General features: G+C 55.7%; 5 non-coding genes across 5 annotated transcripts; all 5 read right to left on the minus strand.

Moving 5' to 3' along the window:
- Positions 1-5,214: 5,214 nt before the first annotated feature.
- Positions 5,215-5,286, minus strand: TRNAA-UGC (transfer RNA alanine (anticodon UGC)). Its single transcript has one exon. It is a non-coding gene; the product is annotated as a tRNA-Ala (tRNA).
- A 1,616-nt stretch (positions 5,287-6,902) lies between these two features.
- Positions 6,903-6,974, minus strand: TRNAA-CGC (transfer RNA alanine (anticodon CGC)). Its single transcript has one exon. It is a non-coding gene; the product is annotated as a tRNA-Ala (tRNA).
- A 1,494-nt stretch (positions 6,975-8,468) lies between these two features.
- On the minus strand, positions 8,469-8,541 carry TRNAF-GAA (transfer RNA phenylalanine (anticodon GAA)). The gene has a single exon. It is a non-coding gene; the product is annotated as a tRNA-Phe (tRNA).
- Positions 8,542-17,358: 8,817 nt separating this feature from the next.
- Positions 17,359-17,431, minus strand: TRNAF-GAA (transfer RNA phenylalanine (anticodon GAA)). Its single transcript has one exon. It is a non-coding gene; the product is annotated as a tRNA-Phe (tRNA).
- An 8,820-nt stretch (positions 17,432-26,251) lies between these two features.
- Positions 26,252-26,324, minus strand: TRNAF-GAA (transfer RNA phenylalanine (anticodon GAA)). Its single transcript has one exon. It is a non-coding gene; the product is annotated as a tRNA-Phe (tRNA).
- Positions 26,325-26,899: the final 575 nt, after the last annotated feature.

Here is a 26,899-nt window from a genome sequence, read left to right on the forward strand (position 1 = left end):
CTTAGGGGCTCCAGAGAGTAGCAAAAAAACCCAAAAACCAAAAAACAACCCACTGACCCAACAGAGCTGGGGGAAAAACGTCTTTCCTGGGCCCTGCAGGAAACTACCAGCTGCTCCAGAGGGTTGGCGGAGAGGTATGACACTGAGGAGAACCACCTGGAACATCCTCACATCCCATCGCCTGCATTTCCTGACTGCTGCATCTGGCACCGAAGCAGATCTGCATGGGGAGCTTTGGAAGGGTCTTTGGCTGCCGAGAAGGCATGTCCTTGTTCTTTGCAGGCCCTCAAGTTCACTTTTCCCACTGATCTGCAGCTGGAAAGGCCTGGTGCCCTTGGGCATCTCCAGGTGTGTGGGGGTCTTCTCATGCCAGCAAGGGCTTGGTCCAGTCTCTGAAGGACCACAGTTACATCCGGCTAGGAATCCGAGCCTGCTCGGAGCATGCCTTGGATCAGAGCACCTGCAGAGAACTCTTGCAATGGAAATTCTTCCACGATCCAATGGCTACACAAGGGCTGAATCAGCTGTGAGATTCAGCCTCTTGCCTTCCCATCAGGAAATGCCTGGCCACAGTCTCCGCTCCCAGAGGAATGGCTGCTGACAGTGGTGGGAGGTGTCCCTTCCATTGCTCACAGCAGGCATGCAGAGGCCAGCAGTGCCCAGCAGCACAACACGAGGACAGGAAGAAAGCCTTCAAGCCTGCTTGCCTTGACCTCCTTGGGTCCGCTCAGCTGATGGGGCTTCCAAGAGACCTGCAGCTGGCAGATGCTGACCTCCCTCCGCTTTCCGGAGAGGGAAAACACTGTGAAAACATTGCTGTGCCTTGGGATTGCTCTCTCCGTCTTTGGAGGCGTCCCAGGCAGAAGAGGAACAGCATCAGCAGTCTTGCTGAGGCTCAGACAAGCCAAAGGCCCAATCTGAGAGCAGGTGCTGGCCACTGCAGCAGCACTCTCTCCCAACAGGTAGCTGCTGCCCAGCAAAAGCCCCTCCTGGCACAGGCCCTTGTCCCAGCAGGCTGCAAGCACTTCCTCTGAAGAAAGAAGGCTATTGGTCCACAAGCAGCAGGCAACCTCTTCTCTGCCCGTGCTGCTGCAACCTGCCACCGGTACAGACTGGCGCGAGACGCCAAGCACAGGCAAGGAGAACTGGCACCTCCGAGAGTCCCTTGTCCTCGGGGGAACATTGGTGCCATGATGGGGAAGGGCCGCCTGCTTCCCACTTCCAGCAGCTCTGCGAGGCTTTGCCAGGGAGCTCGGACCTCCCATCTCCATCAGGCTCTCAGCAGTCCTCATCCCAGGCAGCCATTTCCTGAGGCTCTTTCAAAGAGCCCTCTCTCCTGTCACAGGTCAGGCAATGAGGGCCACTGCGCTCAGCAGGCCAGGAAAGGTGCTGCACATAGGGCAGTTGCCACAGGCCAGGTCGTGGCCACATGCCACGAGCATCAAGAGCTGCTCTAGGTCATTTGACTGAAAGCATACACACAACACTGCCTCACCACATGCATCCTAATACCCATGGCTGACTCCTGCCACCACACTGAGACCTGCAATGAGCCAGCAGATTCCTGGGCACTGGAACCTGCATTCCAGTGGTGGCAACAAGGGCCAGGAAATGGCTTCAGAAAGAATGAGATGGCGGCTATCTTTTTGGAGTCTACGGAAGAGCTGCGTTTCCCTCTCGGGAAGAGCAGTGGAAGGGAGCTCTGCCTGGGCAGCTGGAAGCGCATGATAGCCCTGCGTGACACTCAGCAGGCAAGCACGCTGCAAGAGCAGGATTTGGAGAGACACGCGGGCACAGGCAGCCTCTCTGATTTGCTGCCTTGTCTGCCTCCTGTTAGCTGGAGGAAGGAAGTGCTCCACAGTCAAATCCCGCACAGCTCCTGCAAACGCCCAAGCAGACTTCCTCCAGCCCTGCGCAGTGCACTGCCTCCAAGCTCTGCACTAGCACCACAACACAGCACCGCACACTTCAACCTCAGCATGGCCCTCCCCGCTGACCTCTCCTGCAAATGCCGCTGCCACAGCTCCCAAGATGGAGCAGCCCCAAGACAATTTCCACCATGCCCCTTGAGGGCCTGACAAGCACCAGATGCCTGAGGTCACGGCAAGCTTTCAGAGGACACCTCCAAACACCTAGCAGCACCCCCGGAGCCAGCACAAGGCAGAACACAGCCAACCTGGGAGCTCCACAAAGGCAGGGTTTTCTCCACCCCAAAAGCACAGGACAGCTTCGCTATTGTTTCAGCACTGCTGAAGCTCATGCAGCCTCCTCAGAAAGCTCCCGATGCAACACCAACGGCCACCACAAAGGGAGAAGCAAGGGCAGCAGGGGCGGAGCAAGAGGCAGGCAGAGCTTTGTTGCACTGCATGGGAAAGTGGTTGGGCCAGCACCAGGCTACTCGGTTGCCTGCAGTCTCTTGCCAGTGGGAAGTGCAGGCCAGTGCGGCCAGAGAGATCACCAGTGCTTTGGGGCTCTCATGTCTCCCTCGTGGCCTGAGCAGGCTGCAGAGTGGTGCCCCTCTCTTTGCTAGGCCCCTTCTCTCACTCTCCTTGGCCAAGAGGCATCCTAGGGTCTCACCATGCCTGTCTTCTCCATCCTGGCTTTCTTCAGGCCCTGTTGAGGCAGTGTTAGGGAGCGGAGCGGCAGACACAGGCACTCGACGAGCCCGCGAAGCAGAGCAGTGAGTGGTCTCAGCACCAAAGCCGGGCAGATAAGGTGCAAAGCAAGGGCTGGAAGGACGGTCAGAGGAAGGCCAGGAGGAGGTCTCCGTACCAAGTAGAGGTGCAGCTGCTGGGTGCTTCCATGGTTCAGTGTGCTGAGGTGCAGGCACTGGTGCCCCTGCATGTGCTGCGATAATGCCCTGCTCGGTAGCCATCGATAGCCCTGCTGGCCTCGCAGGAGTGTGTTCGTGCCCAAGGACAGCCTGCCGAGAGCCTGCCGAGAGCCCTTGGCTGCAGGCAGCTCTGTGCTCTGGCAGGGGACCTGGGAGGCTGCGCCTCTTATGCTGCCCCGGGGCATTGTGACTGCGTTGCCGGGGGACAGCACTGTGACATCGGGGCCCCGCCGCAGCCTCCCCTGCCAGCTGCCTGCTGGCCCAGCATCAGCGCATGGCACAAGGTCCCTGGGGTGCCAGCCCTCGCGCAGTCCCTGTGCCCAGGACGCCAGGGCAGCTGGTCCTCTCCTTGCCTGGCTGCACACTGGGCGTGGCCGGCAAAGCCTGCTGGGCTCCTTGCTCTGTGTCCCTGTGCACCAGGGTGTCCCTGTCACCGCAGAAAGGGCAGCAGTCCAGTCACATGCTGGCATTGGCAAGTGGCTTCTCTCGCAGCTCCACCAGCAGCCGGGGAGCTTGGCAGAGCTGGGCACAGTGCCAGCAGCTGGGCAGCAGTGACCTGCTGGCAGCTGGAGGTGGGCGTGTTGGAGGGGAGGGGCGAGCTCAGTTGTTCTGGGCACCAGAGCGTGGCCCCGGGCCACGGGTGCAGGCCCATCTTCCGCCCTGCCGCACAGCATCAGTGCCAGGGCCCTAGCCGGACTTCTTCAGGCACAGAACAGCAGCAGGTCCAGCAAAGAAGGGCTCTCTCTTCTCAACATGGCTTCAGCAGAAGCACAACCTCTGGAAGCTTACACAGTGGCTCCTGTGGCTGTCAACACTACGACCATGCCCTGAGACAGCTGCTGCCAGGCCTTCCAGCTGTTGATTGAGCAGGGATTGAGAAGCTGTTGTTTCAGCCAACCTGGCCAAGCACAGGAAAGGAGGTTCACCTGTCTAAATGAGATAGCCTTTGGGAGCAACAGTTCGGTGTCTCTTTGTTTGTTTATTTGTTTTTTCCTTGATAGCAGCAATGAGAGGAAATGGCAGTTAGCAAGGCTCTGGAAGTGCAAAGGCTGGAGCACTTTCTGGAGTTGGAGTCTGTAGGAAAGCTGCCATTTCCAAGCATCTTGAGCAGTGTTGGGAAGGTGTTATGGAAATTATGCTTGTCGGCCACCATAACAGGGCCCGACCCTAGGTCCCTGCACAAAATTTCAGAGCCAAATCAAAGCAAATTAAATAATTAAATTTTAATGGCACACGTTTAGTAATTGCAGCTCAAGCAATGTGCCTCTGAAGAGGGACCCCGAACAAAGATATCCCTGGGCAATTATAGCTTTTTCAAAGTTTCCCACCCCTCATGCGGTTGTTCACACCGCTAGTAATTTTTAGGTCTGGGGTTTCCTGCTCCTTATTGGGTCTCATCGTTGTTCCCAGGCAGGCTGTTTTTCTCCCTTATCTTTACTGTTGTGGTTTCTGCTGACGGTTGTACCTTCATTTCTTTTTGGGTCTTACTGTTGTCTCTCCAGGTCCTGAGAAGGAGGAGGTGATTCCAAATCATAACAATTAACACCGCCCCACCAGTGAGCTGAGGCTTTGTCCCTCAAGGTCCTAATGCCCTGCACTGGTCTTATTTCAAAGCCTTGACACCCTCCCTTTCAGAGTGTGAGACACAGGAATGCAGACTGCTTGTAGCTTCCTTATCTTCCCAGCTGGAACCAGCTCTGAGGCCCTTTTCTTACTGAACTAAGTAAAAGTTCATTATTTTATCTAAGTGCGGCCTAAGGCTTCAGCAAATTTAGCTCCTCATGCTAAGCAAGTTTTATAGAAGTTGTGCTAAGCAGCTGCCTCTAGACAGTTGCAGTTCGCTATTCTTTAAGTCACCATCACCTGTTCCTCTCTCTCACCTCCTCTCCAAGCTCTCCTAGCTGCTGGGCAGCCTCTGTGATGCCATCAATGACCTCATACTGCCAGCCTGCCCACTGCTGGCCAATCATGGAAGTGTAACGGAAGTGACCTGACAACCAGCACATCAGACCTAGTGCTTTCGCCTGCCTCTCCTGCTCCTGCTCCCACCTCCCCAGCTGCTGAATCAGCTGCTGCCACCCACAGTGACCCCAGTTCCTGCTCGTCTGCTGCTGGTTGGGTGCTGCTGGGACAGTAGTGATTCACCAGCGACACCCCAGTGGTCACCTCCACCTGCCTCCCCTCTCCCCTCCTGCTGAGCTCTCATGCCCCATGGTCAGGTGCATCAGTCATTTCAGATGGTCACCTCCCACCTTGGGAGCTCCCCTCCCCACAGGCCATCCTGTCAGAGGGCAAGACCCCCATTTCTGTAGAGGAGCAATGCAGCTAGTTGCCAGCCTTCACGCTAGTTTGGGGAGGGAGATGCAGGCCAAAAGCAGCCCTGGAGATGCTGGGGATTGAACCCAGGGCCTCCTGCATGCACAGCAGGCGCTCTTCCACTGAGCTACATCCCCTTTGCCAAGCACATTCCTACTGTGCCCTGGTGCCGAGAGCTGCAGCACAAAACAGCACTGGAACCCTCCTGCTGGGCTGCGGGTTGGGGTGGGGGAAGTTGGGATGGTCTCTCAGCTGGGCACTGCTCCTGCAATGGGGCTGCACCACACAGCACTGCATCTTATCTGACACCCCCAGCCACTGCCTTGAAACATCCACCTCATCCTCATGGGACCTATCTCCCGCCTCTTGCCCAGTGCCTCCTGCAGCCAGTGCTCCTGCTTTGCACCAGGACATGATGGTTCTTTTTCATCCGCAAAGAAAGCAACAAACTCTCTTAAGAAAGATACTATTTTATTAGCATCCCAGAAAAAGGTTAGAGCAAATTCTTAAAAAAAAAAAGAAAGTTAAAAGGAAGTCTCTTCTGAGAAAGGCCTTCTGAATCGTCATGGGGCAGGGAGGGTATTAACTCCGGGTTTGTTGCAAACAAGTTTATTGAAGAGAGCGATACAGTGTAGTCATAGCAAGCGACTTTTACTGCATATTTGTTATTGCATAAGTGTCAGTTTCTTACCTCTCCAACTTTTTTTTTTTTGTGAGAGGTTCTCTGAACTCTTGGAGAGTAACCTTCAGAGGCGTCCCTGCTCAAGAGGAGATTCACCACCGTGCAACCCACTGCCGTGCAGGAGAGCTCTATGGGCTCTAGGCTGCAGCGCTATGTATGGGCATCGAGCTTGACTCATGGTCCTATGATATTTGCTGTGGAGATATATCTTTCTGCAGACCTCATGCTGTGTTGGGGAAAATATACCCTTTTTGCTGATCTCATGTCCATTTCTGGCCTCACCAGTTGCAACCAGTATGGCTTAGTTACCCCTTGCCAGCACTGGGTGCTGTCAGTTAGTTGTGGTCAGCTGGGGCTGAAGATAAGGGGTGGGGGGTAGTTGCGCTCTGCCCTTCTCAGTGGTCCTGTGAAGCCTCTCATCCGCAGCATGAGGAAGGAGGAGCTCCAGGATGCCCCAAGGAGACTCTTGGAGACCTCAGTCATCCACCATCCGTAAAGCATGCGTCACCCTCTTATGGTCTCCAACTTCTCTACTGGGATGTGCCCCATGCAGCAGGGCTGACGGTGCACACCCATCCTGGAGGGGACCATGAAGCTTCCAGGACAGCTCAGGAGACCTCCAGGGACCACATGTGGGTCTGGGGGGGCGATGAGCGGGGCCTCACCAGACCAGAGCTGGCCAGGAGGAACTAAGCGATACTAGTTGCAACTGGTGAGGGCAGAAACGGGCATGAGATCAGCAAAAAGGGGTATATTTTCCCCAACACAGCATGAGATCAGAAAAAAGGCATATCTCCACACCAAATATCGTAGGACCATGAGTCAAACTCCATGCCCATACATTGCGCTGCAGCCTAGAGCCCATCGAGCTCTCCTGCTCCAGCAGTGGGCTGCTATGACTACACTGTATTGCTATCTTCAATAAACTTGTTTGCAACAAACCGAGAGTTAATACCCGCATCTGTGGCATCCTGTCAGAGGACAAGACCCCCATTTCTGTAGAGGAGCAATGCATCTAGTTGCCAGCCTTGACACCAGTTTGGGGAGGCAGATGTAGGCCAAAAGCAGCCCTGGAGATGCTGGGGATTGAAGCCAGGGCCTCCTGCATGCGAAGCAGGCGCTCTTCCACTGAGCTACATCCCCCTGCAGCCTGCTGAGGCCTGGCATGTCCTCTCATCCCCTGATGTGCCCTTTGCCCAGCACAGGCCTGCTGTGCCCTGGTGCTGAGAGCTGCAGCAGAAAACAGCACTGGAACCCTCCTGCTGGGCTGCGGGTTGGGGTGGGGGAAGTTTTTGCTTGGCTGAACTTCAGGAGATTCATCTCTGCCCATCTCCAGCCCCTCAAGTTCTCTCTGAACAGCAAGAACCAGCCAAGCCTGGGAGACCGTTACTGCCTGATTCCTCCCCAGTTTGTACCTCGACACCCATGTTGTGTCTCAGAGGGGTGCTGAGATGAGCTTGTCCTTGCAGAGCTCTTCACGTCAGGCGAGAAACCCCCTATTTGTAGCATTTCTTCCCCACCAAAGCTATGGGAGGCAGCTGCTCAGAGCAGGGCCACCTAGGGCAGGTCTCTCAGGGCTTTGTCCAGCCATGTCTGGCACATCTCCATGGATGGTTGGCAGGTCTCCATGGATGGAGACACCACAACCCAACATCTCTCGTCAACCTGTTCAACAGGAGAGGCCCTGAGGACCCAGCATGATAAGGCGGTGAGACTGGAGAGTGACTGATGACATCCTTTTGGAAACCCCACTTGGCTGGATCCAGCACAGCACCCAAATGCCTCTCCCACCATTTGAGGTCCCCCATGGTACCACCAAGCCCCTCCCTTGGGCACAGAGACATGAGGGACGGCAGGATGGGAAGGGGCAGAGCAAGGGTGAGCCTCATCCAGCTAGGCCCTGGCTGCTCCCCTCCCACCCCCCCCGAGTTGTGGGGTAGGATGCAGCCAGGGTTGGTGCAGGGTGAGAGAAGACAGAGCAGCTCTGCAAAAAGGCATGAGGGGGAGGGGTAGAGCCCATCTCTGCAACTGGTATCTTCCTGTTGATGAAATCACAGAACGTTTGAGGTTGGTAGGGAACTCTGAAGATCTTCTAGTCCAGCCTCCCTGCTCAATGTCACTGGGGAAGGAGCTCTGGAGGTCTCAGGTCCAATCTCCCATGTCAAGCAGGGCTCTGCTCGGAGCCTTCCAGTCTCTGCGGCTGGCACTGGCACTGAGCAGCACCTCACCAGAGCAGAGCCCATCCCAGGCAGAGGAGTCATCTCAAGGGAGGAGGCTGAACTGAGCAGCTCAGTGGTACCGCAGGCTCTCCTGCACCAGGAGAACCCAGGAGGTGAGGGGGGGGTCCCACGGAAGAGTGGCTCAGTGACCATCTCCACCACCATCTGGAGCCAGTGCAGCACCCAAATGCCTCTCACGCTATTCGAGATCCTCCATGGTAACACGAAACCCCTCCCTTGGCCACAGACACATCAAGCAGGGCAGGATGGGAAGGGGCAGAGCAAGGGTGAGCCCCAGCCAGCTGGGTCCTGGCTGCTCCCCCCAGCTGTGGGGTGGGATGCAGCCAGGGTTGGTGGAGGCTGGGAGAAGACAGAGCAGCTCTGCAAAAGAGCCAAGAGGAACCAACAAGGATCCCGTTGCCGAAGCCCGGGCTTCAACCAGGGACCTTTAGATCTTCAGTCTAACGCTCTCCCAGCTGAGCTACTTCGGCCCCTCCCTGGGAGCTTTTGTCCCCATAACAGCCGCTCTCCCAGCTGAGCTACTTCGGCCCCTCCCTGGGAGCTTTTGTCCTCATAACAGCCGTGCAGGAGCAGAGGCCAAGGAGCAGGAGGTCCCTCAGGCCAAGTTGTGCCAACCCAGGGAGCTGGTCCTGAGCACAAGGCACACCAAATCTTCGGATGTTGCAGTAAGGAGATCACCCTTCATTAAGGATGTGCTACTCTGGAGGCCAGCTCTAGTGCAGTGGTGACACATTTGCAGAAGGCCCAAAGGTTGGGCAGATGGGGCTCACCTCTCTGGAGCAGTGGGAAGAACTGGAACAGTTGTCCAAGACCATGATCACCACAGGTGACACAAACTCAACACAGGGATGAAATGAGAGAAATTTGGAGTCTTTAGTGAGGGCAGCAGGGCAGCCCATTGCTCTGACGTTGCAACCACTGAGTCTCCTCAGGGCATCCTGGAGCTCCCCCTTCCTCATGCTGTGGATGAGGGGATACCTGGCTAGAGGCACCAAAGAGCCAGAGCAGCCACCAGCATGTCCAGTGATGGGGAGAAGATGGAGGGAGGCTCCAGGCAGGCAAAGAATGAGGGGCTGAGATACAAAGAGGCCATGGCCAGGGAGGGAGGCAGGTGGGAAAGGCTTTGTGTGGGAAAGGACTGGGACGAGGATGTGGGGACGTTGGGGACATGTGGGGACTGGGGGAAGGACGAGGGAGACATGAGGGGACATTGGGGACACATAGGGGACACATAGGGGACAGGGGACTAGGGTGAGGATATGGGAGACACATTGGGACCAGGGTGAGGATATGGGGGACACGTAGGGACCTTTGGGACCAGAGTGGGGACATGTGAGGACTCTGGGAACAGAATGAGTTTGTGGGGGCACGTGGGGACTAGGCTGGGGATGTGGGGGACACGGGGTGACACTGGGGACCAATGGGGAATAAAGGGGGGTTCAGGGGACATGGGGGTGCAGGGGACACATGGGGGCTCTGGGAATGGAGAAGGGGACACTGGGGACATGTAGGGACAGTGGGGACCAGGGTGAGGATGTGGGGGATGCTCAGGACCAGTGGGGGTGACACTGGGGGGGCACTGGGGAACAGTTTGGGACATGGGTGGACTCTGGGGACCCTGGAGGGTATTTGGGGTCCAGGGGGTATTTGGGACCTGCTTAGGACGTGTGTGATGGGCTTGCGATGCTGTGGACACATGTCATACTTGTAACACATGTGACATCGCATGCATGCACTAAAGAGCTGCCCCCTCCCCTGCCTGGACACCTGGGCCTTCTGTGTGTGTGGGTGCGATTCAAGGCGGGAGTTGAACGTCTGGATCCCCCATACAGGAGGGCAGTGGATCAGCTCTTGGGGGGTGCCTGGACCCCTGGGTCCCCTGTGCATGGGGTGACAGGGGACAGGTATTGGGGCCTCACTCGGGCGCCTGGGTCCCTTGGAGAATCGGGGCCCCCAGCCATCCGGGAGCCTTGGACACTTGGGTCCCTCCTACACGAGTGGGAGGGGGCTCAGCTGTGGAGTGACACTGGGGTGCCTGGGTCCCCCCCGGACACCTGGGTCCCCTGTTCACAGGGGAGGGGTTTGCATGGGGACGGGCGAATAAAGGACATCCCCCCTGACCTCTGGAAAAGCGCTGACATTAGCTCCGCCCCCAACATCTGGCTGAAGCCCCGCCCCCTGCAGGCAGCCATGTGTCCCACCTTACCAGGAAGTCCCGCCTCTTTTCTGGTCACATTGTGCCCCCCCCCAACATGGCCTCATTTTGTGTAACATTGCCCCCCCCAATCACCTGATCACAAGATGCTCTGTGATTGGCCGGCTGCCCCTGCTCCCTCCTTCCAGTGTCCCTGGAAGTACCTCCAGACAGGAAGTCTTCCCCCTAGAGGCGCCGCCATTTTGTTCCTGCCACCATTTTATTCCTGGGGGCTGCCATCTTGTTTAATGCCACAACCCCCTCGTCTTTCCACACTAGTCTGTGATCGGTCGCTTTTTTTTTCCCCAGACTGTTTTTCCCACATGCTCTCAGATCCCCTTTGCTTGGCTGCTCTGCCTTTTTGCCTCAGGAAGTCCTCAAGCATCAAAATATATGAAGTTATATACAATATAGACAGTATATGCACATATAGAAAGAGAGAGAGAGGAATGGAGAAATATGTACAAATATATACTGCATTTATTTATGTGAAAATGCAGCATTAGATGTAATGCCTCTATTTATGACACTCTATGCATAATATGTGTTCAGATATTTACTTATATATACATATATTCACATTTATAAAGGGAGAGAGATTAATTGTGTATATAAATATCGATAAATGGGAGTTGCTAGTTCCTGGGTTTGCTTGAAGCTCTTCAGAGAAGCAAAGGAACTTTGGGAAAGTTGCTCCTTTGGCATTGCTAGATGTATTTTTAGGGGAATAGCCAAAAGGGGTTGGTCCCATCTTGGTCAAAACCCCCATTTGGGAGTCTCCCTGCAAGACAGTGAAAAGTTCAAGTGAATTTGGAGATGCGCGTTTGCTAGGGAGAAAATATTAAAAGTTCATCCTTCTTCCAGCCTGCTGCATAATCTTGATGCAGAAGAGAGTGTTTGCAGCCTCTTTTGTACCAAGTATGAAGCAAAACATGCATATGTCTCCCCGCCACGCGGGAGGTTGGGGGCTGGCCCACCTCCCCTAAGAGGACATTTTGATGCACTCGATGACCTCCTAGCTCCTGCCTGTTGCTGGTCAATCAGGTTGTTGCAATGGTAATGACACAAAAGCCCATGTCCCCTCAGTGTCAGTTTTAACTCCCTCTCCCCTTGCCCAGAGATGTCATTTCGGATGGTCACCTCCCACTCTGGGAGCTGCCCTCCCCACAGGCCATCCTGTCAGAGGACAAGACCCCATATTTGCAGAGGAGCAATGCATCTAGTTGCCAGCCCTGACGCCAGTCTGGGGAGGGAGATGTAGGCCAAAAGCAGCCCTGGAGATGCTGGGGATTGAAGCCAGGGCCTCCTGCATGCAAAGCAGGCGCTCTTCCACTGAGCTACATCCCCTTGCAGCCTGCTGAGACCTGGCATGTCCTCTTGTCCCCTGATGTGCCCTTTGCCCAGCACAGGCCTGCTGTGCCCTGGTGCTGAGAGCTGCAGCAGAAAACAGCACTGGAACCCTCCTGCTGGGCTGCGGGTTCGGGTGGGGGAAGTTCTTGCTTGGCTGAACTTCAGGAGATTCCTCTCTGCCCATCCCCAGCCCCTCAAGTTCCCTCTGAACAGCAAGAACCAGCCAAGCCTGGGAGACCGTTACTGCCTGATTCCTCCCCAGTTTGTACCACGACACCCATGTTGTGTCTCAGAGGGGTGCTGACATGAGCTTGTCCTTGCAGAGCTCTTCACGTCAGGGGAGAAACACCCCTATTTGTGGCATTTCTTCCCCAGCAAAGCTACGGGAGAAAGCTGCTCTTTGGAGACGCCTCTGTTGGCTGTCCTTGGGCATTCCCAGCGGCTGGAGCTATTTCAAGCCACTTATGGAGGAGGGATGGATTTTTGTGGATGAGGCAATAGTTGTAGTTGCTTTAGTCGTACGCTGGGCAGAACAGGGACCGGTGGAGGGATCTGGCCCACCAAGAGGTGCCATGCCACCATGCCTGGAGAAGAGGAGCATGGCAGGTTTGGGGATGGTCACCAGGCTCAGCTGCAGTCCAGCAATGCTCAGGCAAGACATAGCTTGACCCGAGGGACCTCCTGCTCCTTGGCCTCTGCTCCTGCACAGCTGTCATGGGGACAAGGGATCCCAGGGCAGGGCCAAAGTAGCTGATCTGGGAGAGCGTTAGACTGAAGATCTAAAGGTCCCTGGTTCAAGCCCGGGCTGAATCAAGGGGTCCTTCTTGGTGTCTCATGGTTTTTTGCACAGCTGCTCTGTCTTCTCCCAGCCTCCACCAACCCTGGCTGTATCCCACACAGGATGCAGATGGCCATGTCCCACCCCACAGCTGTGGGGAAGCAGGCAGGCAGTCAGGACCTAGCTGGATGGGGCTCACCCTTGCTCTGACACCTCCCATCCTGCCTTCCCTCATGTCTCTGTGGTCAAGGGAGGGGCTTGGTGGTACCATGGGGGACCTCAAATGGTGGGAGAGGCATCTGGGTGCTGCACTGCCTCCAGACGGTGATGGAGCTGGTCATGAGTCCCTCTCCAGGGGGATCCCCCTTTGCCTGATGGGGCCTTCTGGCCTCTCCTGACCCTGCAGAGCCCACGGTGCCTCTGAGCTCCTCGGTTTGCCTCCTCCCTTGGAATGACTCCACCTGGGATGGGCTCTGGTCTGGTGAGGCCCCACTCCTCACCCACCCAGACCCACATGTGGTCCCTGGAGGTCTCCTGAGCTGTCCTGGAAGCTTCATGGTCCCCTCCAGGATGGGTGTGCACCGTCAGCCCTGCTGCCTGGGGCAAGTCCCGGTAGAGAAGTTGGAGACCATAAGAGGGTGACGCATGCTTTACTGATGGTGGATGACTGAGATCTCCAAGAGTCTCCTTGGGGCATCCTTGAGCTCCTCCTTCCTCATGCCATGGGTGAGAGGCTTCACGGCTAGAGGCACCAAAGAGCCAGAGCAGCCACCAGCACATCCAATGATAGGGAAGCCATGCAGGGGGGCTCCAGGTGGGCAAAGAGGAAGGTGCTGAGACAGGAAGAGGCCATAAGCAGGGGAGAAAGGCAGGTGGGAAAGGCTTTGTGTAATCAAGAAGATACCCAGGAAGCCCTGGGCAGCTGCTCCCAAGCAGGGAACAGCCCTGGTGTCCCTCAGGGACCTGGCCATGGATTTGGGGACAGTGGTGGAGATGGAGACAAGGTGGAGGAGGAGGATGGGCATTGGGTTGTGGAGGCAGTGCTCGCAGGCTTCATCTGTAAGGATGAGGCCACTGCCCAGGAGGGCAGCCAGGCAGATACCCAGGAGCACTTAGAAGGGCAGAGCGCAACTACCCCCCACCCCTTATCTTAGGCCCCAGCTGACCACAACTAACTGACAGCACCCAGTGCTGACCAGGGGGAACTAAGCCATACTGGTTGCAACTGGTGAGGCCAGAAATAGGCATGAGATCAGCAAGAAGGGTATATTTTCCCCAACACAGCATGAGGTCTGCAACAAGGTATATCTCCACACCAAATATCATAGGACCATGAGTCAAACTCCGTGCCCATACATAGCGCTGCAGCCTAAAGCCCATTGAACTTTCCTGCATGGCAGTGGGCTGCAGGGCGGTGAATCTCCTCTTGAGTTGGGATGCCTCTGAAGGTTGCTCTCCAGGAGTTAAGAGAATCTCTCACAAGAAACCGTTGGAGAGGTAAGAATCCGAGACTTGGGCAATAACAACTGTGCAGCAAGATTCGCTTGCTATGACTCCACTGTATCGCTCTCTTCAATAAACTTGTTTGCAATAAACCCAGAGTTAATACCCTCCCTGCCCCATGAGGATTGAGAAGGGCAAGAGCTGCAGCTCCCACGTAGCCTGGATGCCCAACTCTGCAAAAGGGTGAGGGCCAGGCTAGTGCCAAAGCCCAGGCTTGAAGCAGGGACCTTTAGATCTTCAGTCTAACACTCTCCCAGCTGAACTACTTCAATCCTGTCCTGTGAAGCCCTCTCCTTAGGACAGCTGTGCTGGAGCAGAGGCAGAGGAACAGGAGGTCCCTCAGGCCAAGCATGTTTCATCTGGCCATCCCTGGGCTGTGGCTAGCCCTGGTCACCATCCCCAAACCTGCTCTGCTCTTCTCCTTCAGGCATAGTGGGGTGGCTCCTCATGTCGGTGGATCACTGCCCTCCTGCCTTGCTGCCACCCTCCTCTATTTGGTGCTTCACCACCCAGACATGGTGCTATGCCTGTTGGGTGACTCCACATTAGATGCTCTCCCACGTCCTGAGACTCCACTGCTGGCTCACCCCCAGGCACTCAGTGTCCCTGCAGATTGCCTAAGCTCTCTGGTGGCAAAAAATCTCTGGCTCTCTTATTGGTGGCAAAATAATCAACTTTGGTCCCTCTCTAAACAATGCAGAGAGACCAGCTACAGCATTGTCACTTGTTTCATCAGGGGATGGTTATCTACAAGAGGTGGAAACATCCCACTCTGCACATCCACATTCCCGTGTCTTCACTAGGCAGCACCCCTAGAAGGGGACAAGAAGGAAGCTCATTTTCCCATAGCTGAGTTTTTCATTCACATGAGTCAGTCTGGGCATCTCATGCCTGTTTAGAAGCCCCTGGGATGCAGTGGGATTCAGCTAACTCCCATGAACTCCACAAACACACAGGAGGTGAGATTCCCCTTGCCAAAATCAAAGAGTGCACAACATAGAGGTCTGCATGCAAGCTCCTTGTCTAAGCTCCTGTTATAATCAACGGAGAGGGAGGGTGGGAGTCAGCTGCTCACACGTAAAAACCTGGTGACAGTTAAGGAGACAGAGGTGGTCCCAGTCATGTGCCAGTGTCTACTTGCCCTGATGGAGAAACTGGGAGACCCGTGTCCTTATGGGGCATCAGCTAGTGGCCAGGTGGTGAATTTCCCTGGCCATCTGACATGACACTAGATGCCTACTACAGCTGGTGTTCCACTCACTATGAAGCTGAGACATATGAAGATCCCAATATTACAAACAGCTAATGTAATTCAGGGCAGACACTTGATTTAATGACATAGAAATAGGTCAGTAGGGCCATGTCAGATGCCTGGGGTGTCCTTAGTAGATACAGCATGGGACCTACAGGAAAACTATGCCCCTTCAGAGTGGTACTCTGAATTGAGTCCAGATTGCCTAAGCTCTCTGGTGGCTCCATGTTCCCCTCCAGAAGGACGGGTGCCCTCCACCAGCCCTGCCTCGTGTGGGACAGCCTTGGGTTGGTAACTCAGTGACCATTCACCATCTCCACAGCTGCTGGGCAACAGCCTGCCAAACCTGCAAACCTCTTCCTTTCTAACACACCACACTGTGACTCATCCCCCCAAGGCCATGGAAAAGCTGAGCAAAGCAGCAGACACCTTTAGGAGTGCAGATGCTGGAGCTTTTTCTTTACTTAAGATTACCAAAAGGGCAAGAGCTGCATCTCCAACAAGGCCTGGACACCAGGCTCTGCAAAAGGCCACAGAGCACCCCCATTGCCAAAGCCAAGGCTTGAAGCAGGGACCTTTAGATCTTCAGTCTAACAGCTCTCCCAGCTGAGCTACTTCGGCCCCACCCTGGGAGCTTTTGTCCCCATGACAGCTGTGCAGGAGCAGAGGCCAAGGAGCAGGAGGTCCCTTGGGCCAAACTGTGTCTTGCCTGAATGATGCTGCGTTGTGCATGTCCCTGCTGACCATTCCCAAACTTGCTCTGCTCTTCTTCTCCAGGCACAGGTGGGATGGCACCTCTTGGTGGGCCAGATGCCTCCACCAGGCCCTGTTCTGCCCGGCGTATGACTAAAACATCTACAGCTCCTCCCTTGTCCACAACAACCAATCCCTCCCCCATAACTGGCTTGAAATACCTCCAGCCACTGGGAATGCCCAAGGACAGCCAACAGAGGCATCTCCAAAGAGCAGCTTCCTCCTGTAGCCTTGCTGGGGAAGCTCCATGGGTGTGTGTCCATGTCCACTTGGCTGAGGTGATCCCAATGGCATCTTTGCACACTCACCCAAACCCTGATGTTGCAGGGCACCTTGGGATTGTCCTGCACAGCCTGTCCTGCTCAGAGCAGGGCCACCTAGGGCAGGTCTCTCAGGGCTTTGTCCAGCCATGTCTGGCACATCTCCATGGATGGTTGGCAGGTCTCCATGGATGGAGACACCACAACCCAACATCTCTCATCAACCTGTTCAACAGGAGAGGCCCTGAGGACCCAGCATGATAAGGCGGTGAGACTGGAGAGTGACTGATGACATCCTTTTGGAAACCCCACTTGGCTGGATCCAGCACAGCACCCAAATGCCTCTCCCACCATTTGAGGTCCCCCATGGTACCACCAAGCCCCTCCCTTGGGCACAGAGACATGAGGGACGGCAGGATGGGAAGGGGCAGAGCAAGGGTGAGCCTCATCCAGCTAGGCCCTGGCTGCTCCCCTCCCACCCCCCCCGAGTTGTGGGGTAGGATGCAGCCAGGGTTGGTGCAGGGTGAGAGAAGACAGAGCAGCTCTGCAAAAAGGCATGAGGGGGAGGGGTAGAGCCCATCTCTGCAACTGGTATCTTCCTGTTGATGAAATCACAGAACGTTTGAGGTTGGTAGGGAACTCTGAAGATCTTCTAGTCCAGCCTCCCTGCTCAATGTCACTGGGGAAGGAGCTCTGGAGGTCTCAGGTCCAATCTCCCATGTCAAGCAGGGCTCTGCTCGGAGCCTTCCAGTCTCTGCGGCTGGCACTGGCACTGAGCAGCACCTCACCAGAGCAGAGCCCATCCCAGGCAGAGGAGTCATCTCAAGGGAGGAGGCTGAACTGAGCAGCTCAGTGGTACCGCAGGCTCTCCTGCACCAGGAGAACCCAGGAGGTGAAGGGGGGGTCCCACGGAAGAGTGGCTCAGTGACCATCTCCACCACCATCTGGAGCCAGTGCAGCACCCAAATGCCTCTCACGCTATTCGAGATCCTCCATGGTAACACGAAACCCCTCCCTTGGCCACAGACACATCAAGCAGGGCAGGATGGGAAGGGGCAGAGCAAGGGTGAGCCCCAGCCAGCTGGGTCCTGGCTGCTCCCCCCAGCTGTGGGGTGGGATGCAGCCAGGGTTGGTGGAGGCTGGGAGAAGACAGAGCAGCTCTGCAAAAGAGCCAAGAGGAACCAACAAGGATCCCGTTGCCGAAGCCCGGGCTTGAACCAAGGACCTTTAGATCTTCAGTCTAACGCTCTCCCAGCTGAGCTACTTCGGCCCCTCCCTGGGAGCTTTTGTCCCCATAACAGCCGCTCTCCCAGCTGAGCTACTTCGGCCCCTCCCTGGGAGCTTTTGTCCTCATAACAGCCGTGCAGGAGCAGAGGCCAAGGAGCAGGAGGTCCCTCAGGCCAAGTTGTGCCAACCCAGGGAGCTGGTCCTGAGCACAAGGCACACCAAATCTTCGGATGTTGCAGTAAGGAGATCACCCTTCATTAAGGATGTGCTACTCTGGAGGCCAGCTCTAGTGCAGTGGTGACACATTTGCAGAAGGCCCAAAGGTTGGGCAGATGGGGCTCACCTCTCTGGAGCAGTGGGAAGAACTGGAACAGTTGTCCAAGACCATGATCACCACAGGTGACACAAACTCAACACAGGGATGAAATGAGAGAAATTTGGAGTCTTTAGTGAGGGCAGCAGGGCAGCCCATTGCTCTGACGTTGCAACCACTGAGTCTCCTCAGGGCATCCTGGAGCTCCCCCTTCCTCATGCTGTGGATGAGGGGATACCTGGCTAGAGGCACCAAAGAGCCAGAGCAGCCACCAGCATGTCCAGTGATGGGGAGAAGATGGAGGGAGGCTCCAGGCAGGCAAAGAATGAGGGGCTGAGATACAAAGAGGCCATGGCCAGGGAGGGAGGCAGGTGGGAAAGGCTTTGTGTGGGAAAGGACTGGGACGAGGATGTGGGGACGTTGGGGACATGTGGGGACTGGGGGAAGGACGAGGGAGACATGAGGGGACATTGGGGACACATAGGGGACACATAGGGGACAGGGGACTAGGGTGAGGATATGGGAGACACATTGGGACCAGGGTGAGGATATGGGGGACACGTAGGGACCTTTGGGACCAGAGTGGGGACATGTGAGGACTCTGGGAACAGAATGAGTTTGTGGGGGCACGTGGGGACTAGGCTGGGGATGTGGGGGACACGGGGTGACACTGGGGACCAATGGGGAATAAAGGGGGGTTCAGGGGACATGGGGGTGCAGGGGACACATGGGGGCTCTGGGAATGGAGAAGGGGACACTGGGGACATGTAGGGACAGTGGGGACCAGGGTGAGGATGTGGGGGATGCTCAGGACCAGTGGGGGTGACACTGGGGGGGCACTGGGGAACAGTTTGGGACATGGGTGGACTCTGGGGACCCTGGAGGGTATTTGGGGTCCAGGGGGTATTTGGGACCTGCTTAGGACGTGTGTGATGGGCTTGCGATGCTGTGGACACATGTCATACTTGTAACACATGTGACATCGCATGCATGCACTAAAGAGCTGCCCCCTCCCCTGCCTGGACACCTGGGCCTTCTGTGTGTGTGGGTGCGATTCAAGGCGGGAGTTGAACGTCTGGATCCCCCATACAGGAGGGCAGTGGATCAGCTCTTGGGGGGTGCCTGGACCCCTGGGTCCCCTGTGCATGGGGTGACAGGGGACAGGTATTGGGGCCTCACTCGGGCGCCTGGGTCCCTTGGAGAATCGGGGCCCCCAGCCATCCGGGAGCCTTGGACACTTGGGTCCCTCCTACACGAGTGGGAGGGGGCTCAGCTGTGGAGTGACACTGGGGTGCCTGGGTCCCCCCCGGACACCTGGGTCCCCTGTTCACAGGGGAGGGGTTTGCATGGGGACGGGCGAATAAAGGACATCCCCCCTGACCTCTGGAAAAGCGCTGACATTAGCTCCGCCCCCAACATCTGGCTGAAGCCCCGCCCCCTGCAGGCAGCCATGTGTCCCACCTTACCAGGAAGTCCCGCCTCTTTTCTGGTCACATTGTGCCCCCCCCCAACATGGCCTCATTTTGTGTAACATTGCCCCCCCCAATCACCTGATCACAAGATGCTCTGTGATTGGCCGGCTGCCCCTGCTCCCTCCTTCCAGTGTCCCTGGAAGTACCTCCAGACAGGAAGTCTTCCCCCTAGAGGCGCCGCCATTTTGTTCCTGCCACCATTTTATTCCTGGGGGCTGCCATCTTGTTTAATGCCACAACCCCCTCGTCTTTCCACACTAGTCTGTGATCGGTCGCTTTTTTTTTCCCCAGACTGTTTTTCCCACATGCTCTCAGATCCCCTTTGCTTGGCTGCTCTGCCTTTTTGCCTCAGGAAGTCCTCAAGCATCAAAATATATGAAGTTATATACAATATAGACAGTATATGCACATATAGAAAGAGAGAGAGAGAGGGGAATGGAGAAATATGTACAAATATATACTGCATTTATTTATGTGAAAATGCAGCATTATTTGTAATGCCTCTATTTATGACACTCTATGCATAATATGTGTTCAGATATTTACTTATATATACATATATTCACATTTATAAAGGGAGAGAGATTAATTGTGTATATAAATATCGATAAATGGGAGTTGCTAGTTCCTGGGTTTGCTTGAAGCTCTTCAGAGAAGCAAAGGAACTTTGGGAAAGTTGCTCCTTTGGCATTGCTAGATGTATTTTTAGGGGAATAGCCAAAAGGGGTTGGTCCCATCTTGGTCAAAACCCCCATTTGGGAGTCTCCCTGCAAGACAGTGAAAAGTTCAAGTGAATTTGGAGATGCGCGTTTGCTAGGGAGAAAATATTAAAAGTTCATCCTTCTTCCAGCCTGCTGCATAATCTTGATGCAGAAGAGAGTGTTTGCAGCCTCTTTTGTACCAAGTATGAAGCAAAACATGCATATGTCTCCCCGCCACGCGGGAGGTTGGGGGCTGGCCCACCTCCCCTAAGAGGACATTTTGATGCACTCGATGACCTCCTAGCTCCTGCCTGTTGCTGGTCAATCAGGTTGTTGCAATGGTAATGACACAAAAGCCCATGTCCCCTCAGTGTCAGTTTTAACTCCCTCTCCCCTTGCCCAGAGATGTCATTTCGGATGGTCACCTCCCACTCTGGGAGCTGCCCTCCCCACAGGCCATCCTGTCAGAGGACAAGACCCCATATTTGCAGAGGAGCAATGCATCTAGTTGCCAGCCCTGACGCCAGTCTGGGGAGGGAGATGTAGGCCAAAAGCAGCCCTGGAGATGCTGGGGATTGAAGCCAGGGCCTCCTGCATGCAAAGCAGGCGCTCTTCCACTGAGCTACATCCCCTTGCAGCCTGCTGAGACCTGGCATGTCCTCTTGTCCCCTGATGTGCCCTTTGCCCAGCACAGGCCTGCTGTGCCCTGGTGCTGAGAGCTGCAGCAGAAAACAGCACTGGAACCCTCCTGCTGGGCTGCGGGTTCGGGTGGGGGAAGTTCTTGCTTGGCTGAACTTCAGGAGATTCCTCTCTGCCCATCCCCAGCCCCTCAAGTTCCCTCTGAACAGCAAGAACCAGCCAAGCCTGGGAGACCGTTACTGCCTGATTCCTCCCCAGTTTGTACCACGACACCCATGTTGTGTCTCAGAGGGGTGCTGACATGAGCTTGTCCTTGCAGAGCTCTTCACGTCAGGGGAGAAACACCCCTATTTGTGGCATTTCTTCCCCAGCAAAGCTACGGGAGAAAGCTGCTCTTTGGAGACGCCTCTGTTGGCTGTCCTTGGGCATTCCCAGCGGCTGGAGCTATTTCAAGCCACTTATGGAGGAGGGATGGATTTTTGTGGATGAGGCAATAGTTGTAGTTGCTTTAGTCGTACGCTGGGCAGAACAGGGACCGGTGGAGGGATCTGGCCCACCAAGAGGTGCCATGCCACCATGCCTGGAGAAGAGGAGCATGGCAGGTTTGGGGATGGTCACCAGGCTCAGCTGCAGTCCAGCAATGCTCAGGCAAGACATAGCTTGACCCGAGGGACCTCCTGCTCCTTGGCCTCTGCTCCTGCACAGCTGTCATGGGGACAAGGGATCCCAGGGCAGGGCCAAAGTAGCTGATCTGGGAGAGCGTTAGACTGAAGATCTAAAGGTCCCTGGTTCAAGCCCGGGCTGAATCAAGGGGTCCTTCTTGGTGTCTCATGGTTTTTTGCACAGCTGCTCTGTCTTCTCCCAGCCTCCACCAACCCTGGCTGTATCCCACACAGGATGCAGATGGCCATGTCCCACCCCACAGCTGTGGGGAAGCAGGCAGGCAGTCAGGACCTAGCTGGATGGGGCTCACCCTTGCTCTGACACCTCCCATCCTGCCTTCCCTCATGTCTCTGTGGTCAAGGGAGGGGCTTGGTGGTACCATGGGGGACCTCAAATGGTGGGAGAGGCATCTGGGTGCTGCACTGCCTCCAGACGGTGATGGAGCTGGTCATGAGTCCCTCTCCAGGGGGATCCCCCTTTGCCTGATGGGGCCTTCTGGCCTCTCCTGACCCTGCAGAGCCCACGGTGCCTCTGAGCTCCTCGGTTTGCCTCCTCCCTTGGAATGACTCCACCTGGGATGGGCTCTGGTCTGGTGAGGCCCCACTCCTCACCCACCCAGACCCACATGTGGTCCCTGGAGGTCTCCTGAGCTGTCCTGGAAGCTTCATGGTCCCCTCCAGGATGGGTGTGCACCGTCAGCCCTGCTGCCTGGGGCAAGTCCCGGTAGAGAAGTTGGAGACCATAAGAGGGTGACGCATGCTTTACTGATGGTGGATGACTGAGATCTCCAAGAGTCTCCTTGGGGCATCCTTGAGCTCCTCCTTCCTCATGCCATGGGTGAGAGGCTTCACGGCTAGAGGCACCAAAGAGCCAGAGCAGCCACCAGCACATCCAATGATAGGGAAGCCATGCAGGGGGGCTCCAGGTGGGCAAAGAGGAAGGTGCTGAGACAGGAAGAGGCCATAAGCAGGGGAGAAAGGCAGGTGGGAAAGGCTTTGTGTAATCAAGAAGATACCCAGGAAGCCCTGGGCAGCTGCTCCCAAGCAGGGAACAGCCCTGGTGTCCCTCAGGGACCTGGCCATGGATTTGGGGACAGTGGTGGAGATGGAGACAAGGTGGAGGAGGAGGATGGGCATTGGGTTGTGGAGGCAGTGCTCGCAGGCTTCATCTGTAAGGATGAGGCCACTGCCCAGGAGGGCAGCCAGGCAGATACCCAGGAGCACTTAGAAGGGCAGAGCGCAACTACCCCCCACCCCTTATCTTAGGCCCCAGCTGACCACAACTAACTGACAGCACCCAGTGCTGACCAGGGGGAACTAAGCCATACTGGTTGCAACTGGTGAGGCCAGAAATAGGCATGAGATCAGCAAGAAGGGTATATTTTCCCCAACACAGCATGAGGTCTGCAACAAGGTATATCTCCACACCAAATATCATAGGACCATGAGTCAAACTCCGTGCCCATACATAGCGCTGCAGCCTAAAGCCCATTGAACTTTCCTGCATGGCAGTGGGCTGCAGGGCGGTGAATCTCCTCTTGAGTTGGGATGCCTCTGAAGGTTGCTCTCCAGGAGTTAAGAGAATCTCTCACAAGAAACCGTTGGAGAGGTAAGAATCCGAGACTTGGGCAATAACAACTGTGCAGCAAGATTCGCTTGCTATGACTCCACTGTATCGCTCTCTTCAATAAACTTGTTTGCAATAAGCCCAGAGTTAATACCCTCCCTGCCCCATGAGGATTGAGAAGGGCAAGAGCTGCAGCTCCCACGTAGCCTGGATGCCCAACTCTGCAAAAGGGTGAGGGCCAGGCTAGTGCCAAAGCCCAGGCTTGAAGCAGGGACCTTTAGATCTTCAGTCTAACACTCTCCCAGCTGAACTACTTCAATCCTGTCCTGTGAAGCCCTCTCCTTAGGACAGCTGTGCTGGAGCAGAGGCAGAGGAACAGGAGGTCCCTCAGGCCAAGCATGTTTCATCTGGCCATCCCTGGGCTGTGGCTAGCCCTGGTCACCATCCCCAAACCTGCTCTGCTCTTCTCCTTCAGGCATAGTGGGGTGGCTCCTCATGTCGGTGGATCACTGCCCTCCTGCCTTGCTGCCACCCTCCTCTATTTGGTGCTTCACCACCCAGACATGGTGCTATGCCTGTTGGGTGACTCCACATTAGATGCTCTCCCACGTCCTGAGACTCCACTGCTGGCTCACCCCCAGGCACTCAGTGTCCCTGCAGATTGCCTAAGCTCTCTGGTGGCAAAAAATCTCTGGCTCTCTTATTGGTGGCAAAATAATCAACTTTGGTCCCTCTCTAAACAATGCAGAGAGACCAGCTACAGCATTGTCACTTGTTTCATCAGGGGATGGTTATCTACAAGAGGTGGAAACATCCCACTCTGCACATCCACATTCCCGTGTCTTCACTAGGCAGCACCCCTAGAAGGGGACAAGAAGGAAGCTCATTTTCCCATAGCTGAGTTTTTCATTCACATGAGTCAGTCTGGGCATCTCATGCCTGTTTAGAAGCCCCTGGGATGCAGTGGGATTCAGCTAACTCCCATGAACTCCACAAACACACAGGAGGTGAGATTCCCCTTGCCAAAATCAAAGAGTGCACAACATAGAGGTCTGCATGCAAGCTCCTTGTCTAAGCTCCTGTTATAATCAACGGAGAGGGAGGGTGGGAGTCAGCTGCTCACACGTAAAAACCTGGTGACAGTTAAGGAGACAGAGGTGGTCCCAGTCATGTGCCAGTGTCTACTTGCCCTGATGGAGAAACTGGGAGACCCGTGTCCTTATGGGGCATCAGCTAGTGGCCAGGTGGTGAATTTCCCTGGCCATCTGACATGACACTAGATGCCTACTACAGCTGGTGTTCCACTCACTATGAAGCTGAGACATATGAAGATCCCAATATTACAAACAGCTAATGTAATTCAGGGCAGACACTTGATTTAATGACATAGAAATAGGTCAGTAGGGCCATGTCAGATGCCTGGGGTGTCCTTAGTAGATACAGCATGGGACCTACAGGAAAACTATGCCCCTTCAGAGTGGTACTCTGAATTGAGTCCAGATTGCCTAAGCTCTCTGGTGGCTCCATGTTCCCCTCCAGAAGGACGGGTGCCCTCCACCAGCCCTGCCTCGTGTGGGACAGCCTTGGGTTGGTAACTCAGTGACCATTCACCATCTCCACAGCTGCTGGGCAACAGCCTGCCAAACCTGCAAACCTCTTCCTTTCTAACACACCACACTGTGACTCATCCCCCCAAGGCCATGGAAAAGCTGAGCAAAGCAGCAGACACCTTTAGGAGTGCAGATGCTGGAGCTTTTTCTTTACTTAAGATTACCAAAAGGGCAAGAGCTGCATCTCCAACAAGGCCTGGACACCAGGCTCTGCAAAAGGCCACAGAGCACCCCCATTGCCAAAGCCAAGGCTTGAAGCAGGGACCTTTAGATCTTCAGTCTAACAGCTCTCCCAGCTGAGCTACTTCGGCCCCACCCTGGGAGCTTTTGTCCCCATGACAGCTGTGCAGGAGCAGAGGCCAAGGAGCAGGAGGTCCCTTGGGCCAAACTGTGTCTTGCCTGAATGATGCTGCGTTGTGCATGTCCCTGCTGACCATTCCCAAACTTGCTCTGCTCTTCTTCTCCAGGCACAGGTGGGATGGCACCTCTTGGTGGGCCAGATGCCTCCACCAGGCCCTGTTCTGCCCGGCGTATGACTAAAACATCTACAGCTCCTCCCTTGTCCACAACAACCAATCCCTCCCCCATAACTGGCTTGAAATACCTCCAGCCACTGGGAATGCCCAAGGACAGCCAACAGAGGCATCTCCAAAGAGCAGCTTCCTCCTGTAGCCTTGCTGGGGAAGCTCCATGGGTGTGTGTCCATGTCCACTTGGCTGAGGTGATCCCAATGGCATCTTTGCACACTCACCCAAACCCTGATGTTGCAGGGCACCTTGGGATTGTCCTGCACAGCCTGTCCTGCTCAGAGCAGGGCCACCTAGGGCAGGTCTCTCAGGGCTTTGTCCAGCCATGTCTGGCACATCTCCATGGATGGTTGGCAGGTCTCCATGGATGGAGACACCACAACCCAACATCTCTCGTCAACCTGTTCAACAGGAGAGGCCCTGAGGACCCAGCATGATAAGGCGGTGAGACTGGAGAGTGACTGATGACATCCTTTTGAAACCCCACTTGGCTGGATCCAGCACAGCACCCAAATGCCTCTCCCACCATTTGAGGTCCCCCATGGTACCACCAAGCCCCTCCCTTGGCCACAGACACATGAGAGATGGCAGGATGGGAAGGGGCAGAGCAAGGGTGAGCCTCATCCAGCTAGGTCCTGCCTGCTCCCCTCCCCCCCACCCCGAGTTGTGGGGTAGGATGCAGCCAGGGTTGCTGCAGGGTGAGAGAAGACAGAGCAGCTCTGCAAAAAGGCATGAGGGGGAGGGGTAGAGCCCATCTCTGCAACTGGTATCTTCCTGTTGATGAAATCACAGAACCTTTGAGGTTGGTAGGGAACTCTGAAGATCTTCTAGTCCAGCCTCCCTGCTCAATGTCACTGGGGAAGGAGCTCTGGAGGTCTCAGGTCCAATCTCCCATGTCAAGCAGGGCTCTGCTCGGAGCCTTCCAGTCTCTGCGGCTGGCACTGGCACTGAGCAGCACCTCACCAGAGCAGAGCCCATCCCAGGCAGAGGAGCCATCTCAAGGGAGGAGGCTGAACTGAGCAGCTCAGTGGTACCGCAGGCTCTCCTGCACCAGGAGAACCCAGGAGGTGAAGGGGGGGTCCCACGGAAGAGTGGCTCAGTGACCATCTCCACCACCATCTGGAGCCAGTGCAGCACCCAAATGCCTCTCACGCTATTCGAGATCCTCCATGGTAACACGAAACCCCTCCCTTGGCCACAGACACATCAAGCAGGGCAGGATGGGAAGGGGCAGAGCAAGGGTGAGCCCCAGCCAGCTGGGTCCTGGCTGCTCCCCCCAGCTGTGGGGTGGGATGCAGCCAGGGTTGGTGGAGGCTGGGAGAAGACAGAGCAGCTCTGCAAAAGAGCCAAGAGGAACCAACAAGGATCCCGTTGCCGAAGCCCGGGCTTCAACCAGGGACCTTTAGATCTTCAGTCTAACGCTCTCCCAGCTGAGCTACTTCGGCCCCTCCCTGGGAGCTTTTGTCCCCATAACAGCCGCTCTCCCAGCTGAGCTACTTCGGCCCCTCCCTGGGAGCTTTTGTCCTCATAACAGCCGTGCAGGAGCAGAGGCCAAGGAGCAGGAGGTCCCTCAGGCCAAGTTGTGCCAACCCAGGGAGCTGGTCCTGAGCACAAGGCACACCAAATCTTCGGATGTTGCAGTAAGGAGATCACCCTTCATTAAGGATGTGCTACTCTGGAGGCCAGCTCTAGTGCAGTGGTGACACATTTGCAGAAGGCCCAAAGGTTGGGCAGATGGGGCTCACCTCTCTGGAGCAGTGGGAAGAACTGGAACAGTTGTCCAAGACCATGATCACCACAGGTGACACAAACTCAACACAGGGATGAAATGAGAGAAATTTGGAGTCTTTAGTGAGGGCAGCAGGGCAGCCCATTGCTCTGACGTTGCAACCACTGAGTCTCCTCAGGGCATCCTGGAGCTCCCCCTTCCTCATGCTGTGGATGAGGGGATACCTGGCTAGAGGCACCAAAGAGCCAGAGCAGCCACCAGCATGTCCAGTGATGGGGAGAAGATGGAGGG

Source organism: Dromaius novaehollandiae, chromosome 21 (assembly GCF_036370855.1).
Source record: "Dromaius novaehollandiae isolate bDroNov1 chromosome 21, bDroNov1.hap1, whole genome shotgun sequence".
In the NCBI taxonomy this organism is placed as follows: domain Eukaryota; kingdom Metazoa; phylum Chordata; class Aves; order Casuariiformes; family Dromaiidae; genus Dromaius; species Dromaius novaehollandiae.